Here is a 19,331-nt window from a genome sequence, read left to right on the forward strand (position 1 = left end):
GTCTGCTTCATTGTGTGTAAGGGCTTTCAGAGTCTGGGCATGGGACTAAGATGAGATTTCAAAATTTCAGAGTATCAGTTTTTCATATCCTTCAATAACCACGTATTTCTCTTACATATAAGACTGAGAGAAAAAAAAACCCCAAGAATTGAGTAACTATTAGAAAATAGGTCATTCTGCTATTATTCAAAATTAATTTCCCTCAAGTTCATATTGATGTTTATTCTGAGCCTATTAGGGGCCCAGGGTGTACCTCCACATGGCCTGAACACTTCCTGCCGGTGCTTGTACGTGCATACTAGTGGACGAAGGGATGGGAATTTGGGGAATGGCATGTAAATGCCTTGGAGCAAATGTCTCACCCCTACTTTATATCCATCACTATAGTCTGCTTACCCACCTATTCACCTGAGTGTCTCAGGAGATAAAAACTTCTGCACCCGAAAGCACCCTGTTAGGAGGCTGAATAATCAGTTCTTTAGGACTTATCCTTCCATGTGTCTTTCGCTGTTCCAGTTCACGGAGACAGGAATCACCTGACCCCTCTGTGCCTAGGCTGGGACTCGAAGGCTGGGCTCAGCTTGGACTGTAGACCACAGTGCCTTCAGGTGGCGCAGGACACGGATTCCACTGAGCCGAGGCAGAGGCAGCGTGCTTGCCTTCTGAGCTAGCCCCAGAGATCAGTAGCTCTTCCTCCAAACTGCATTGGTTACCAGGGGCCCACTAAGGCCAGCTCCAGGTTCCAGGGGAAGGGAATTAGGTCCCCAAACCACAAAGTAAATTTGCCGCTTTCCCTTCAATGCCCTGGTCAGGCTGTTGAGGATCCCTCTGGAAGGTCTGTTGACTTCCTAATCTGTCCACTGCCACCACTCTGGTCCCATCTTCCCTCTTCTTTGAATTTTTGCCATACCCTACCTGTCTTGGTCACTTGGACCTCCATTCTCTCCCTTCAAAACAACTTCCCCCAGTCCCATTATTACTGCCTTCCTCAGATATTCTAAGCACCCTCTCTTCTACAGAAAAGATGCAAAATTCAATCCAACGTTCAAAGCAATCCGCTGTTTGACCCTGACCACTCCTTGCTGCCCTTTCTTCTGTATTCCTCCCCTGCATTTGGGCCTTAGACTTCGTGCCCGCCACTCATCACTTTGATGAGCATATCCTGAACCTCTCCCATCTGGCCTGGAGTCAGCCTGCTGCCATCGGTGCCTGGAATCTCTTTCGCTTCCACGCCTCCTTCCATGCCCAGTTCAAATTTCTGAGGAAATTGGATTGGAATCCATGTCTTCTATCCCTTTAGCACATTTAATCTTTAATGCTGCTCTCCTCACAGTCTGTCTGCACACGGTCACTTGATGTACAGCCCCCTTCCTACAAAATGTCTAAGGTGGGTCTCCCTGTTTACAATGCCAGCTGCCTTGAGAATGACTTGTTAGCCCTCGTCTTCCAACTCTGTTCTGCGGTATGTTACGTAATCAAACTTAGTGTCTGGCTTTTTATTCCTGGTCTGTGAAGACAAAAATTCCTGTATGCATCTTAAAACCCACTTGGAAATGGTTTTCAGGGACGTACTGTATTATCCCTGACACAACTACTGTGTTTCTGAAAATCGCACATTTTGAAAAAAAATCGATCCTTCTTCCTAAAGGAACGCACATGTAAAATTCCAATTTTGTAATAAACCTAAATTAGCGCCTTTAGGTTAGTGAGGCTTAGACATTTACAGATAGTTCACTAAATTTAGAATTGCTACCTGAAACCAAGTCCTAGGCCATACAGTATAACACCTCACAGACCTGTTTCATACCAGAGACACTAGCAGACCAGCGGAGCAAGGTCATTTAACTGCATTTCATCTTGCAATCGAGGTGCTTGGTTTTGATTCTAGGAGTTAAACTCATGCACCAGCAATCAGTATTTTGAAGATTGCTTCACCTATTAATTCCGTTCATACTTCAAAACATGCTTGAACATAAAAGTTGGCGCAGTTTAATCCATCGTGGTTTCCATGAGTTGACACAAATACAGTCATTTAGGAAAGCAGATTGGTTTTGTAGTCGTTTGGAGTTGCAACATGGGCTCAGTCACGGATGCGTTTGCTTATGAAATGGCTGGGGAGGTATCAAACTAAAGTTTATAAAGTTGAACCAATGGGATGCCTCTGTTTAAGAGTGAGGGAATAATACACCTATAAATTAAAAACTACAGGTCAGTCAAGTGGCTTTCCGTTTCTGATCTGATGAGGCAGCCTGAGGCCTTCAGAAGGTTGCATGTCTGCTGTCTGACATCCTTCTAATAAGTTTAATATGTAAAATTTCAACCCAATTTATCGATTTCTTATAGTAAGTTGTAGTTTCTTTAAACATTTCAGTAGATAATCTTGTATTTTCTTTATTTTTTTATTTTTTAGATTTTTGTCAGAATCTTTTTTTTTTAATTGGAGTTCAATTTGCCAACATATAACACCCAGTGCTCATCCCATCAAGTGCCCCCCTCAGTGCCCATCACCCATCACCCCCACCCCCCGCCCACCTCCCCTTCCACCACCCCTTGTTCGTTTCCCAGAGTTAGGAGACTCCTAACTCAATAGTCTCTTTTAAGTTATATCAATGCAAATTAGAGACTACTTCTGCTGGAAGTAGTTTTTATTTATGAACTTGATCTTATCAGCTATGTAACACGAGTGAGGTACTTAAACATTAAAGTGACTATTTCTAGGAAGCCCCAAGGACCTGCCGTCCCTCTCCTCCACCGTTTAGCAATGTGGGGGAACTCCGGTATCTTGTGACAGCAAGACAGGCTTCTCGGCTGACGCCCTAACGTGTGAAGCAGAGACAAGCCGACCCTGCTGTGTCGTAACTCTTGACTCACAGACTCTGTGAACATAATAAGTTGGTGGCTGTTTCACGTTGTTAAATTTGGTGTGAGCTGTCCAATAGCAGCGGATGACCGGAACAGGTTCGGTGTCCTTAACAAAAGACAGGAGAGCAGTTCTGATGAGCTTGACATGCCTGCAAGCTGGTGTTTAGACATGGGAGTCGAAGGCTCGGGAGAGGAGTTCAGTCTGGAAACAAATACCTGCCAATTATTTGTGTAAAGGTAATAATTGAAAAAGTGGAAGAAAGTGAGTCATCCAAGGAAGTGCACGCAGCATAGTAAGAAAGGAAAATCAGGGACTGCCCTGGGGGCAGAGAAATGAGCTTGGGAAGAGGGGGCAGAGGAGGAGGAGAAGCAGCTCCCTGAGCCAATGGACTAGGGAAGAAGGAAACCAAAGGCAACAAGTTGGGGAGCACCTGGGTGGCTCAGTCTCTTAAGCAACTGATTCTTGATTTCAGCTCAGGTCAAGATCTCAGGGCCCCAGGACTGAGCCCCACGTCTGGCTCTGCATTCAGCGGAGAGTCGGCTTGAGATTCTCTCTCTCCCTCTCCCTCTGCCCCTTTCCCTGCTCACACATACTCTCTCTCTAAAATAAATAAATCAATCTTTTTTTTTTAAAAGGGCCAAGTTGGATATGATTGTAATAAGTTTTAAAACATTAACAATAGCTGTGCTTCTACATGTGAGAGGAAATTGAAATAATCCATGTTCCACGTGAATGTGTTTGATAAATCACATATTAAGTGTAGATTTTTAGAAATGAGTCCACAAATTACCATGCTCTTCTGAGGTACTAAAGTTTAGGTGATAAAATCATGTCCATTAACATATCAGAGAGTGTTTGCAGTTTCTCGAATTGTATTTAAACGGGAAATATCAGAAAGGGAGACAGAACATAAAGACTCCTAACTCTGGGAAACGAACTAGGGGTGGTGGAAGGGGAGGAGGGCGGGGGGTGGGGGTGCATGGGTGACGGGCACTGAGGGGGACACTTGACGGGATGAGCACTGGGTGTTGTTCTGTATGTTGGTAAATTGAACACCAATAAAAATTAATTTATTAAAAAAACGTGAAATTCTTTAAAGAATCAGTAGGTGGAGCACATTTACTGAGGAAAATCTGATCTGGGTTTTGGGGGATTAATATTGGGGAGCAGGAGCAGAGGGAAGAGGAAGTGAAGTGAACCAGGAGGGAGAGATGAGGGGAGGGGGAGAGGAGGGACCTGAGAGAGGGAGAACGTGGCCAAAAAGGAGAGGGAGGCAGGAGAGAAGATGAGAGCCGTTGGGCTCTCTCCATTCAACCACGGTCCTGTTGGGGAGATGACCTGAACAAGTCATCCCATACGTAACCAAGCAGAGTTAGGTGGACCAGCATATTTCTATCTTGGCAAATGGCTTGGTGAGGTTTCATTTTTCTCTTCATTACAGAGAGATTCCAGAGTCGGTAGCGTCTATAATCCCAATAAGGTTGAATTTCTGGCAATTCCTGAGTTGTGATCTGCGTGAAATCATGTGAAATGTGTGTATTTTTCTTAGAGTCCATAAAGCTAATGAAATCTCAGAAGGATACACGATCCTGAAAAGACTGAGGACTGTTCCTCTAAATCGGGAAAGAGCCTACACTCCAGGAGGTGTGCGTGATGATTCAGTGAAGAAAGGTAAGGAAACATTTTTATCCTTTCAAAAGTTCTACTTTTGCGTGTACTTAATTGTCTGTCCATGATGAATGAGGACATTCATGCTTGTGTTTAATTTACAAACAAGCAAGGACCTTTGAGCGGGACACAGCCGCACGTGGTAAAAAATTTCAAAATTTGCTTGCCCATCTAAGTGGTGTGCATTGTTTATACTTTTAAGGGCTAAAAATGAAAGTGGAGGCATCAGAAAGCAGAATATATTGATAAATCGAAGAAAGAAAACATGAAAACAATGCAGCTTGACTTTTGCCTGGAGTTACAAGAGAGGAAATGTAAATATGCTCATTTCTCATAATTTCTCATTGACTTTAGAGGGAACTAATAGATACTGTCTAAAGAAATGAAGAACTAAGACGTTAAACAAAGATGTAATAATAGAGGGATTCACTAGAATGGAAATATAAATACCGGAATTATCCACAAAGCTCACAAAACATAATAGGGAATGAGAAAACCCCATAGGATGAGATGTATGGTATGAATTTGTTTGCAGAAAATTCAAAAGATACAAAGCTAAACCATAGACTTTTTTCTTATTACTGAAGTGTGGCTGACATGCGATGTTTATGAGTTTCAAATGTGCAACACTGTGATTCTACAGTTCTGCACCTTATTCAGTGCTCGCCACAAAGGTAGTCACCGTCTGTCACCATATAAATGTAATTACCATACTATTGAGTATATTTTCCCAGGCTGTAATTTTCACACAGACTGTTTGTAGGTGATAAAACTAAGGAAAAACCAATGACAAACACAAATTCAGGTGCGTGGGGAGGATTGAGTGAGGACTTACAGAGGACTTCCAGGTTCTCAAGTGGCCATTTCAATATTTCAACGTAACTGGGAAATTTCTTAGCCTACCACTCATATTTCTAAATGTAAATAAATATTGACTATTTAGCTGTAAATATTTTAACCTGGGAGCCGAGAAACTTTTTGCTCTGAATTCAATATACATGTCCGTTTATCTTGTTGGCATCTTGATATGTGTATTTTTTTTAAAAAAAAACAAGTCCTCCCTCCACCCATATTTAAATTAATCCCTATACTTTGTGGAAATTTTGGAAAATAAAAGTATCAAGAAGGAAATAGCCCTCCCATTTTATACACTACTCAGAAATAATCATCACCACTCAATGTTTTGGTGTATTTCTTTCTAAGCTATTTCACACGTTTGAATAATGTAAATCCTACTGTGTATATTATCTTATATCCTCGTGCTCCCCCTTTCATCTTATATCTTAAGTATTTCCCCCTATTTAAGACTTTCAAAGGCAAAGGACAGGCTGGGACTCAAAATGGGTTTCTTGAAAGCTGCCACTGAGTAGGGGCTCAAAACTACTGCTCATACTCTTTCTCTAAGGGAATTTGGCTTCCAGCTGGGGAGGAGATTCAAGGACTATTTTCTAGAAAACTACTTTCTAGAACAGTTCTAAAGGAAAAAAAAAACAAAAGATACTTTACCACTGGGAGCTTTGGAATTTCCACCACAAAATGATTAGCTCTTTCCTATGTGCACCCCCATCTCTCCACCACCAGAGCATCCAATCCAGTGTTTTAGTGCCTCCTTAGAGGAATGGATCATCAGCTACTTGGGGAAACTCTCCAAATATGAGAAAGAGAGAGAAGTAAGTGGAGACAACAGACAAGCACACCTGTAGTATTAATATCCTCAAATAAGAAATTAAATTTATTATTTAGAAATATGGAGGAAAACGGAAGATAGACGTGAAAGATTTAAAAGTCATTGCTTTTGGAGAGCAGGGCTAGAGGTGGATAGAAATGGAAGAGAAAAGGTCTTTTTCATTATAAGCCTTTATTTGCATTTGCTTTTTTTTAAACTGCAGGTATTTATTTATTAGATTGAAATAAATATTAAAAAAGTAAAAGCCATGGATTTTTTAAGGTCTCAAAACATCATTTTCTTTATGCATATTTTTCCATCATGTGGGTGTTTTTTAACAGAAAGAACTTTCCATTCTGTTACATTAATTTTTTTATCCTGAGTTGTCAATACTTTATCAGTGTTTTTAAAGACCTCTTCCTGTTTTTAACCTCACCGTTAAGATTAATTAAAGGCATGTTATGTTCAAAATAGTTGTAATTTTAAGAGATCAGATATGGTAAAAAAAACGATTTATTTAACAGGTTCTAACGGTTCTTCAGGATTCATAGAACTTTCTGTGTGGCACTCAAGTTTCTTTTCTATACACGCTAATCAGTAAAATCAGTGTTCATAAAATTTGAACTGTATGGTTGGTCACAGATTTCCTACCCATCCAGGTAGATGGGGAAGGTATTTCAGAGGGTAGGTGCTGGACAGTGCCCCAGATATATGACCTCTTAAAAGTCTTAGCGTGGGAGTTTCGAAGTTACATTTGAAATTAATGACCATCTAGCAACTTGACCACAGTTTCTGGGTTATGTTTTCTCAAGGCAGTAGCCTTCTGGCTCAACCACAAAGCCATCTCATGAGTTGCAGAGGAACTTGAGCCTATTTGTATTTGTAAAGATAGAAACCTAATTTTTTTTTCAGTTTTTACATCTTTACTTTGTTTTCTTCAAATTACATTTTAGCAAAACTTGAAGGACCTGCTATCAGTGGCTGAAAAACCTCAACATGGTTTCCTTGGCAATCACTGGAATGGGGAAATGAAAGGGAAGCTACACAATTAAAGAACAAAAAGCCACAACCCCTCCCACTCGCTCCCCTTTGATTCCCACCAAATCAGAGGAAGCTGTATGGAGGGAATAAGCCAACCCAGGTCTTAGAGAGACTGTCTGGCCTCCTCCCTGGACTGTCACATAATCAATGGGCAGCAACCGCCACGTCATGACTTCATGGTCAGATTGGCATGAGATACAACATGGGTGAGCAAAGAGGTGAGACTGAAGGACACTTTCTGTTGAGGAAAAACGAGTTACAAGCTGAAATCGTTAGGCTTCTTTCTGAAATCGTTAGGCTTTCTTTCAATGTTGTTACGTGGCCGGATTTGCACCCTGGCCAGTCTCTTATGTGGGCAGGTGGGGTGGAGTCCTCTCATTCTTATTATACTTCTGTGGTGGGAGATTCTTTCACACTGTTGGTTCCTCATAATTTTTCAGTGCTTTGCTATAATTTTACATAAAGTCGTAAATACCATGGACTCCTCTTATTGGCGTAGCGTGAACCTGTACCTGAATTATTTCAAATTCAGAAAAGTGTTGGAGTATATAGATTTGAAATGCCTATGTACAAAACAACGTATCACAATGTTTTCAATACTCATTTGTCTTTTCCTTGAGCCCTTTGATTTTCTCCCATCATAAAATACTTTTAACTACGTAAATCTTGTAAAAACTTAGCTACATATATACTAGATATACAAAGTCATCTTCCCTTTTTTTTTGTAATTCCTCTTTTGTTTTTTTAATGTAGAGTTTTTGGTTCTTTATCGCATCTCTGGCTGATGATTTATCCTCTGGATTAATTTCAATACTTTCTTTTCTGTTACTAAAATATTTTCCCTTGCACACACACCTGGACTTTCGCTGAACATCTTCTTAAATTCTGGGCATTTGTCATCTATTTTGCCTCACCATCTTTTCTTTGATGTGGCTAATTCATATGTCCCTTCCTTATATGTAGAAATCGAAATCTAGCTTTACATAATTGCTTCAGATGATAGGAATCTATTTATTTGTATATGCTTCTAACTTATCCTAAAAAAGAATTAAGGGGCTGTATAATCACACAGAAAATAGGATGGGATGCCTTCAATTAAAAGTAAGAAAAGTTAGCAAAGAGAAACGGATGCTGAGAAATTAAGGAGCTGAGGTGCAGTCGGTACCCGTGGGCTTGCCAAACAGAGCCACAGTTTGGCTTCTTGCTGCTGTAGCCCTGGTTTTTGTTCACCAGCTTCAACTTTCTTTCTTGTGGCCTGAGGATTACAACTCACTTGTATTAAGCAGGGCTCCTCAGAGAAATCAAACCGGTGGGTTGTTTATGGGATGTATGCCTGCATATACATGGGCGCAGAGGTGCAGCCGTATATAAAGAGATCTCTTTTAAGGAACAGCCTCACGTGGCTGTGGAGGCCGCCAAGTCCAAAATCGGCAGTTCGCGTCCTTCATTCCACAGACTGGAGCCCCAGGAAAGAGCCGATGGTATAGTTCAAGTCCAAATGAAGGCCAACTCCTGCAGAATTTCCTCTCCTCGCTCAGGGAGGTGGCTCCTTTGTTCTCTTCAGGCTTTCAGAGGATTGGAGGAGGCCCACCCCCATTACAGGAGGCAATCTGCTTTGCTCGGAGTTCACTGATATAAACCTTAATGTCCTTGAAAACCACCCTCACAGAAACATCCAGAATAATTTTTGACTACCTCTCTGGGCACTGTGACACAGCCAAGTTGATGTATAAAATGAGCCATCACACCGCTAAAGCCTGCTCTTTTACCCTCCACTTGCTTTTCATTTCCTCTGTACATGTTCCCTGGCCGTTTTTTCTAATCCTTGAAGCTTCTCTTAGTCCTTTTCCCCTCTAACATCTCATACTAAAGAGACGCAGAATTCCAAGGGTGCCATCAGGCCACAAGTTCGCATTTCTAGGGTTGGGTGAAGCTCCTTGCCCTTCTGGTGGCCGGGGACTGTGTCTGAATAGGCTCCTGGGGTATCTTGGGCCCCTGCTAACTTCTCCTCCAATGGCCCTGCCCCCCTCACTCGTGTCAAACTTCTTTATGCTGTTCTGGTCTGCCTTGAACCACCGCTTGCGTTACCATACTGGGAAATGGCTCTGTCACCTAGGCCTCGTTTTCTAGGTGCTCGTGAAGCCAGGACACAGGGTTGTGGCTTTCACCACCTACTTTAATCCCTAACAAGGATGAGGCAATGGGACAGTTCTGGGAAAAGCTTCTGGGGGGTGGGGAGGAGGGCCCAGAGGTCAACGTGGGCCTCATCCCGCCTCTTGTTCCCCTGAAGAGAGACCCCAGACCACAGTCAGGAGGTCGTGGGAATGAGTTGCTCTCTCTGGCAGGGTTCTGAATAACTCTCTAGTTTGGTTTTTTTTTTTTTTTTTTTTTCAGAGGGAAAACAAAAACAAAAACTAAATGAAAGTAAGAGCAGTAAATAGCAACACACACGCACAAAATATAGGGAGAGACTGAAACCTAAGTCTGTATTTTCTGCCTCCCCCCCTCACCACACATACCCCTTTCCTTGTTTAACCAGACACCACTGATCATTTCTGAAACCTTTTATAATATTCCTGTACTATCCAGACGCACAGAGACCAGTCACCCCCCTGTGATCTAGGGAAAGTCACACAGACTCTACTCTTAGCTTACCTCATCTGTAAACTGGAATGAGTAATGTGCCCCTCTCACAATTACTGTGAGATAATGCGTGGGAAAGAGTCTGCAGCCTGGTAAGTGTTGTCTGAACACTAGGGATTTAGTGAATCAATTAAAAGTGTACCAAAGACAGTAAAACAAGCAATCAGAAGACTAGACAAATGAGTAGTTGCTACTTTAAAAGTAAGGAGTAGATGGGTCTTGTCAGGGAGCAAAATCGAGTCATTTGCAATATGCTTGCTGTTGGGAATTATAAATATACAGGTATGTTTTCCTGCCACCTGCCAGGGCCTGCCCCTGCCCAGCCTGGTGGCCATGGCCACCAAAACTAACTTTACAAATTCCAGAACTTTGACCCTATGGGGTCTTAAATAAAAAACCATTTTGGTGTGAAAAAAAAATTAAGTTAAATTAAAAAATTAAACTCGCATCGCTTTTTCACTCTTTCTGGTCAATGTCAAAAATAATGATAATTTTTAAAGCTAAGAAGTTTGAATCATCTGATGGAGGATTTTTCCTGGAAAAGTGAAAAGACAATTCAGGGATGGGTATTGACGCCTATATCAGAATATCAAATGCAGTTTATATATATATATTATATTATATAAATATAATATATTTATATATTAATTAATATTAAATAAATTATATTTATACATATAAATATATGTATATATGTATATATACATAATTAAGTACTTTAAATATATATATATGGAAATAATAGGTTGCCTCTGCGTATCTTAATTGCTTTATATAGTTAACTACCTGTTATTCAACTTTTTAATTCTCTTCTTTGTTTTTCTGTTGATTCTCCTTGATGGCCATCGCAGACTCGATGACAATATTTGAAAAGTATGCCACATGCAGAGTGGCCAAAAGAATTTGTTTCCTGGCCCTGCAAGAGCTTCCCTCCCACCCCCCGACAATCTGCCCGGGGGGGCTCCCGGCGTACCCATCTCACCCCACGTTGAACCCAGGAACGCTTGGTGCCTGTGACTCTCATCTGATTCCCACACACTGCTTAGCAGGATCATTTATTTCTTTGTAAATTTAGGTTTACTCTTAAATGCTCTCTTTCTCCTCACACTAGCTAACATGAACAGCTGACCTGATTGGGGATTTACTGCGTGCTGGGCGCTGCTCTAAAGTTACGTGGGTTAACTTGTTCAAGGTTAGAAGTATTGCCAAGTGACAGGTGCCTTATGCCCATTGCACGTATGAACTAAACTGAGGTGTGTGTGTGTGGGGGGGCGGTGGGGATGAAGCATTTGTTCCACGCGAGGGAACCAAGCGTCGAGCCACCAGTAGTTGGACTCCGAATCACGGAGTTAGTTAAGGAGAGCTCCTTTGGAGTCAGGACCGTGCGTCTCAGCACTGAACCGTGAGTTGCATTCATCAAAGGACCTGTAACTGTGGGTGCTGCTTGTTGCTCTGTGAAAACAAATCCTCTTGTTATGGAAAAAACATAAAGAAAAAAAAAAGGAAAACAAGGCTAGGGGACTTGGGATCCTCTAATGCTATTTTTATGGTTTTCTCCTTGTCTTTTGTTTTTTTCCTCCATTAAATTAAAAATGTTAGATTAAGCTGACTGAATTCAGAAACAAGGAATGTTAACGCTGTTGAGGTTTTGCTGGCACTGATTTTTTCAAATATCAACCTGTGCTTTGGAGACGTAACTAGAAACATGGACAGAAACTCCCTATTATGCAACAAACCACTTCCTGCGTCTGTTTATTCATTTATCTGCAGTGTTTTGGCTAAACTCTCTCCTCTTGTAAAGTCATGTAATTGCAACTGTCTCACTACAGCATCGCAGCGCGGGAGAGCATGGATTCGGTAGCCGGGCCTTGAGGTTGGGAACTTCGATGATTCCGTGTATATAATACATGCCTCATTATGGGGGTAGAAAGGATTATTCTGCATTAATATATGTGAAGCATTAAAACAGTGCAAGGCCCATAATTAAATACTTTATATATGTTTATTTACGATTGTCACTAAAACCCCACAATCTTAGGAAATAAGTTTAATCACGCCTTCTGCAATCAGCAGCTCCGGCTCAGTTCAACCTGACGGATAACAAAAGGGAGGCCTCTATTCTGGTAGCAACATCAGAGATTAGACATGAAAGGAAAGGAACCCAAGGTTGTGCTGCTCACGCTTCTCCAGCATAGGCCCAACAGGTGGCAGTTGCAATCCTGCTTGAACGTTTCCAGTGATGGGAAGCTTAGAGTACCAGCTTATAGTACGAGGTCGGGATACAGCCCCGACCTTGTAACAAACTGAGCCTGGGCTTTCCCGGGGCCACATCCGCATCCCGGTAATTCCTTAAAAGTGATCACTCTTGCAGCCCCTGAGGATCTTGCAGCACGGGTGGCCACATCCCCTGTTTTCTTGGTAGGGGATGCTCTGGAAATCCACGGGAGCTGAGTTTCACCAACCCCGAGGTGTTGAGAGGCTGCCCACGGCTGAGCCACCCCGGGAACCCCTACCCCCTGTGAATCCCGCCATTCCTGCATGTTCTCAGCCCCCAGACCCCCCACAGGACTCCGTGGCCTCACCGTAGGGAGAAATCCGCCACAGCAGCTTTTTACTTTGGGGTGATCCTCGTCTCGTGTTAATCCACTTTGGCGGAGTCTGGAGACCTGGACATTAGGGAGACTTCATGGCACTCGGTCCTCCAATTCAGAAAACCCTCTTGTGTTTCTCCTGTTTACCCCTCAGCAGCTCTGAGCAGGAGCTAGAGTAAGAGGGCACTTGGCTAAAACGGTATCACCCTTTCTTTATCTGTCCTGTAAGTATCTGTGAGGCATATTCTTTAACCAGCTTTAAAAATCATAAATGTAATATATGTGCATAATAACATTTTTCCCCGAACCTTACCTGTGTAAGCGTACAGCACAAGACAGAAGGTCACGTCTCCCCACCCGCTGTCGCCTCTGATGCTACTCACTAATAAAACTCCTTCTACATTGTTGCAGAACTTGTATCCTCTTATGTGTATCATTATGCAAGTCACGCCTATTTTTATGAACATTTTTATGAAAATGCTATTTTCATGAAAATACTCAGGGATTCTTATTACAAACTTAAAAAAAAATGTATGCTCCAAATTTGGGGCATTTTGTTTCTGTAGCAGCACCTAGAGGTGGCTGCTGCTTCTTTCTTTCCACAGGTTCTACAACATTCTATTAAGAAATGTATTTAACCAGCATCGTATTAAGGGATATGGAGATTCTCTTTTTTTTGTAGTTAGACTGTGGTAACTAGCCTCCAAGTGACGGCCTCCGGTGAGGCTCATCCGCTGGCATTCATGCCCTTGGGTCTCCCCATCCCTCACTGGGGGGGCTGGCCTGTGTAACAGGAGGGTACTAGGATGCAGTGATGTATGACTTCTAGGGCCCAGGTCCTAAAAAGCATGGGAACTGCTGCCTTGCTCTCTCGTGGGTCCCTCAGCCTGGAGCAAGCCAGTCACCGTGTCATGGGGACACTCCAGACATCTGACAGAGAGGTCTGTGAGGTAAGGAACTGAGGCTTCCTTCAGCTTGTCAGCCACGTGAGCGAGTCACGTTGGAAGCCCATCCCCAGGCCCAGCCAGACCTTCGGGAGCCTCCACCCACACCTCACCTGCAGTCTCAGGAAACACCCCCCACCTGAGCACCTCTCCCACTCCCGAGACCCACAAACTGCGAAGGATGGACGATAAGGGTTACCACGACTTGGAGCTGTTTCCTTACGCAGTACCAGGTAACCACAGCACAGACAGAGCCCCAGCAGCCAGCCTCGTCTGCTCACTTCTGTGAGACTGTGAATGTTTCTAAAACAAGTGCCCGGGATGTAGAATTACTGAGTTAGAAAGAATGGGAGTTGTGAATGTCCCTTAATAATGTGAAATTTAATTTAACAACATCCCACAGGGAATGAATGGGCTTCCTGATGTCGACCCCAACATCACAGCCCACACTAGGTTTTTACCCTTTTATAGATTTAAAAACATATTTCTTTTTTTTTAAATTTGGATTTCTTAGCTGTGCCTGAGATTGAGCTTGTTTTTCATGTACTTATTAGCCAGTTATGTTTCTGTTGTCGATCGCTGTCTTTTATTCACCTTCATATTAGATCGCTCAGCTTCTTCCCATTAATTTGTTAGAGCTCTTTGTATAAGAAAATCAGCTCTTTTTTTATACGTGTACATGTTTTCCCCCATTTTGACATCTTAATTTGAACATTACTAACACAATTTTTTTTTCAGAGCAGATTTTTTACTTTTTGTAGTGTATCTTTTAAAAAATATTTTGGATTTTATAAAACACTTTCTCCACCACTTCTGAAATTATTAAAAGAAAATCTTTATATCACCTTCTGCTTCCTCTCACGTATTCCACCCCCCACCCCCCCACCCCCACCCCCGCCAAGCAGCAGTGACTGGAAAATTGGGTCTCAAAAAAACAAAAAACAAAAGCCCTGGTTTGTGTATTCGCCAATTACTGAAGTGTAAACGCTCCCAGCATGCCCAATTAAAAGCTATCAACGTGAACTGAACAGGGAGTTAGCTAGGAGAAGATCTGCACAATTGGCTCCTGCCAGCTGGTGTACGCAGGTCTAGCACATCACTGCACCAGAAATGTATTTTGACATAAGGGATGAAAGGGATCCAGGTTCTTTTTTTGTTTTTTTTTTCCATATGTCTTTTTCCCCCCCAAAATGGTAAATCCATTTTTTTTATATACTGAAGTGCTCAGCTTTATCATATTCATATCTCTTTTATATGTATTTGGGTTTGTTTCTGTACCCTGTTCTCTTTCATTGATTATCCCAATACACAAATAGTATAATTACTAGTGTTTTATCGTATCTTTTAATATCTGGCAAGGGTAGTCCTCTTTGATAGTCTTTTACCCCTGCTCTGTTCAGATATTGCTCTTATAGATATGTGATTGATCTAGAAAGGTTTATAGCTTCACATTTGCAAAATTTAGACCCATAAATGCACATCACTAAAAGTATACCAGGATAATGCTAACAAGGTCATGTTCCTGGCAAGACCCAGGAATGCCTTTTGGTGAACGTCTTCTTCACGTGTCAACACTCAAATAAAAGCAAGTGAGTACATAAGTTGGTCATATTTACATATTTTCGCTTACACAGTCTTAATGCCTACTGTACATTTTAGATATGTGTCAGACTTTTATATTTTCTCCAAAGAATGCGAGAAAGTAGTGCCCTTCAAAAGTTCTGATTCAGTTCAATGGAAACAGTGCAAGTCTGCAAGGTGAGCTCTTTTAAAGAACTGTTTGCAGTTAGTGATTATTATGAATTAGAGTTCTTTCAATGCCATACAAATATATATATACATTTTTAGACAAACAGATTAGCTGCTGCCAGTAGCAGTAGCTGCTGAGGTGTGTATAAGACAACACCTTTCATTAAAATAATGACATTTCATTCTCACATAAATTTCTAACAATGGCATTTTGTTAATATCCTAGCTGTATAAATGTAAGCTTTTATTTCAATCTAAGTTTTGCCTGTTAAAAATGTTTGGAATCCACAAGCCGAGCCTTCTGCGAGATGTGGGGACGGGTGGGCAGAGAGGTTCATCTCTTAACTCACTCCTAGAGTTGCTAGCGTTTATCTCTCGATATCAATTTCCCAGCCCACGTCACCCCCTATATCTTAGGAGCTAAATGCCCTCATTTACTATGTTTTTTGTTTGTTGTTCTCATGCTCACCTACCTCCATTAAAAACTGATTTCAGAAGCACAAATAAAGAGATCAGTGGTTTCCAGGGGTTAGAGTGGAGGGAGGGGTGGATGGGCAGTGAAAGGGCTCTGTGTGGTTCGGTAATAGTGGACACAGGCTCTCCTCCATACCCCTGAGATATGCAGCACCGAGAGGGATTCCTAATGTAAGCTCTGACTTTGGGGTGTAAGCTACTGCCCAGTCATCACTTGTGCCGAATGTAGCGCTCTCGCAGGGATGCTGATGGTCAGGGAGGCTGTGCATGTGGGTGGCTGGGAAATCTCTGTGCCCTCCCTTCAATTTTCCTGTGAACCCAGAACTGCTCTAAAAAGTAAAGTTTTACATGAGAGACACCTAACCCTGGGAAATGAACAAAGGGTAGTGGAAAGGGAGGTGGGCGGGGGGGGGGGTTGGGGTGACTGGGTGATGGGCACTGAGGGGGGCACTTGGCAGGATGAGCACTGGGTGTTATGCTGTATGTTGGCAAATTGAACTCCAATTTAAAAAATTTAAAAGTAATTTTAAAAAATGAAAAGAAACCCGATCTCAGACCCTTTGTCACGTTGAAGTGCAAATGAAGGATTAAAGTGCCCCTTCCAGGTGGCCCAGAGGTTTAGCGCCTGCCTTAGGCCCAAGGCCTGATCCTGGAGACCTGGATTCGAGTCCCACGTCGGGCTCCCTGCATGGAGCCTGCTTCTCCCTCTGCTTGGGTCTCTGCCTCTCTCTCTGTGTGTCTCTCATGAATAAATAAATAAAATCTTAAAAAAAAAGTGCCCCTCTGAGGGCTTCTGCGTTTTAACAGGGAAGGAGCGGAGCTGTGAAGCGGGTGAACTGAAACTTCAGTTCTGGCTGCGGGAACTCAGGGACGTCGCGGCCTCCCAGGGCCGTAGGGAAGGAGGGGAGTAGAGATGAAAGGCTGGAGGCAAAACCGAAAGAGCAGAACTGAGAGCACAGGATTTGTGCTCTGATTGAGGCTCTGTCATTTCCTGGGTGAGTGATCCCAGGACTCCGGTTTTCTCACCTGAATAAAAAGTTCAATAACAAGAGCATCCTATCAGAGCTTTTTTTTTTTAAGATTTATTTATTTATTAGAGCGCAGGCCTGCGTGAGCACTGGGGCAGGGCGGGCAGGGAGAAGCAGAGGTGAGAGAGAGAGAGAGAGAGAGAGAGAGAGAGAGAGAGATATGCAGGCCCCCCTCCCCTGCCCGGCCCGAGCAGGGCTCAGCCTCAGCCCTGAGATCGTGCCCTGAGCTGGAACCAAGACTCGGCCACTGCACCACCCGGGCCACCAGGCACCCGTGTCAGTGCTTGGAGTGGAGACAGCTTGAGATAACAGAAGAGAACGTGCTTCCTTAAGTGGAGGGAATGCAAAATGTGGATGGATCACACGGAGGGCGCACCTGCTTTGGAGACACACGGGGGTGCACCTGCTTTGGAGACACCTGGCCTCCGCACCTGCCTTGATCTCCTCAGGGCTCCCCTCCTCCTGAAGCCCCGGAGCTCAACTTCTCATCTCTAGAGCTCGGATAAGCCGTAGTCCCTTTTCCATATTGTTTTAAGAATTAAAATAGAGCTGTTGGTAAAGTCGTTGGGCGAGTATCCGCCCGTCCCTCCTCCCACTCGAGTCAAGTGCTCTCCGAGGTGCTGGTGTTGCTGTTTCCGTCCCGAGTCCAAGGGAGAGTGTGTGTCCGTCCGGTGGGTGAGCTCAGTCCGAAGCCCAGCACCCCCCACCCCCCCACCCCCAGGAGAGAAGGAGCCCTGACCTTCCCAGGCCTCCTCTCTGGGCCCTTCCCACCTCCTACCTGCCTCTGCACCTGCTGCACCTGCTCCCGAGCTCAGGCCTCCAGGCTCGGGCTGGGTGCGCGGCCTGGACCCCCGCGCCCCTATTAAAATCGCACCTGCTTTGGAGGAAAGAAACTAAAGGGTTCTTTGGACAGTTAAAAGCGAAGTGATACTTCAGGGGGGCACAACTCTGAAAACACAGCGATCAATTCTATTCTGACTTCGCCGTCCACAGTCAGGAGAGCTGGGATCCGAGCTCGTTATTTGTCACCGCTGATACATATCTGAAAAAAGATGTTTACTCTCCTTTTCTTCATTTGTATTTTCGGTTGCCACCTGTCTTCTTAGATAGAAATAACTTCCTTTCTCTAGGGCTGCTGGGTCTGTCTGGCAGCCGGGAGATTCTGAACATTGCGTGTGACGGCCCCACTCATTTTAGTAAAGAGATCAGTCACCAAGCCACCCTCTGCTCTCCAGTGATGGCCACCACCTCTCGTTTTCACAAGAAATGGTGAAGCAGATGAGTCAGCCCCCAGGACCCTTCAAGAATGGCACGCGATGCTCAGGCTAACCTCAGCCTTAGCTGAAGCCCACGAGGTCTCAAAAAAAAAAAAAAAGCCTTCAGAAACCCTCCTCCCTGAAATACAGGCACACATCTGGTTTCTTCTTTTTTTTCTTTCTTTTTTTTTTTCTCTACATTTGTCTCTTATTTGGTTTTCTGGATTTCATTTAACTTTTTAAAAAAACACCAAGGTATGATTTTTTTTTTAGCTGGAGCAAAAGAGCAGTGACATAGTAGCCTGTGATCGTCCCTTTAAGGTAAGACTGCATGATTATGTAGAAAGAGGATTATTCTGAATAGCAGAGAAGGGGGGGGTGTGCATTCTCCTAAGGATCAGTCACCTCCAAGTCAACAAGTACAGTATTAGAAAAATCTTCTTGCTTGAGCTGCATTGTGGGTTTCCTTTTCTTCCTGAGATAAATTTGGTTTAAATGACCATTTTCAAAACCAGTCCCATGTTTTCCCCCCCTGTTGTTTTTCTGACTACACATTTAAAAGAAAAAAAAATCACAACAGCGTTTCAGTACTTGCGTTGATAGATGCGATGTGATCATTCTTAAATAACAGGAGAAAAACAAAATACGAGGCCGAGGGATTCGAAATGGATCCTAAATCTAAACTGCTTTTTAACCGGCTTTGTAAATAATCGCCTGTTTATAAAGGAGGAGGTAACTTGTGTGGCGAGAGGGGGAAGAAAGATTTTGGCTTCTTTGAACTTTTGTTGCCGTTCCTGTGTGGATGTCCTCCAGAAAGAAAGCAAACGGGTAACATTTGAAAATGGTTTAGTCAGCAATCATCGTGTTCCACGAGCGCTCTTTCTTGTTGGCAAGAATTCAAGGTATTATCAGCCTGGGGCGTATCGGACTGGTGTCATCAGACACAAGGACTTTGGGCAGCAGGACAGTGAACAAAGTTGGTAGAAAAGGAAACTTTGATATTAGAGAAGCTCACTTAGTCCCATCCCTGGGATAGAAAAAGTCACCTATTTGACCAAAACATCCCTGTCTTTAAAAAAAGAGAATTCTAATCAGATGAGCAGGTAAGACTTCTGTTGGAATGATTATTTTTGTATCTTTATACATGTTCCTCACTCAGGTCAGAGGGTTTGGATTAGGTCGTCATTGTTCTTATGCACTTGAGTACATCAATGTTTACAATAAAAACGCCGTAAGATCGTAGGAAATGCCAAACTGGGCCAGATCTACGGTCCATATACTTAATCCCACCTGTTGCAGGCTGAGCCAGGGGTGGTGTGTGGGAAGACCTGGTAGTTGCCCTTCAGGTAACGTCCAAAGTTTAGGGAGAGCCTGTGAGCAATGCTGGTTGCCAGCAACCGGCAAACAT

At 43.2% G+C, this 19,331-nt stretch overlaps 1 long non-coding RNA gene across 1 annotated transcript; it reads left to right on the forward strand.

Annotated features, from left to right (window-relative positions):
* The first annotated feature begins 4,432 nt into the window (after positions 1-4,432).
* LOC129503604 (uncharacterized) lies at positions 4,433-7,550 on the forward strand. Its single transcript, XR_008663213.1, has 3 exons — positions 4,433-4,534; positions 4,734-4,845; positions 7,151-7,550. It is a non-coding gene; the product is annotated as an uncharacterized LOC129503604 (long non-coding RNA).
* Positions 7,551-19,331: the final 11,781 nt, after the last annotated feature.

This window comes from Nyctereutes procyonoides, unplaced genomic scaffold (genome assembly GCF_905146905.1).
Source record: "Nyctereutes procyonoides isolate TBG_1078 unplaced genomic scaffold, NYPRO_anot_genome, whole genome shotgun sequence".
Taxonomy (NCBI): domain Eukaryota; kingdom Metazoa; phylum Chordata; class Mammalia; order Carnivora; family Canidae; genus Nyctereutes; species Nyctereutes procyonoides.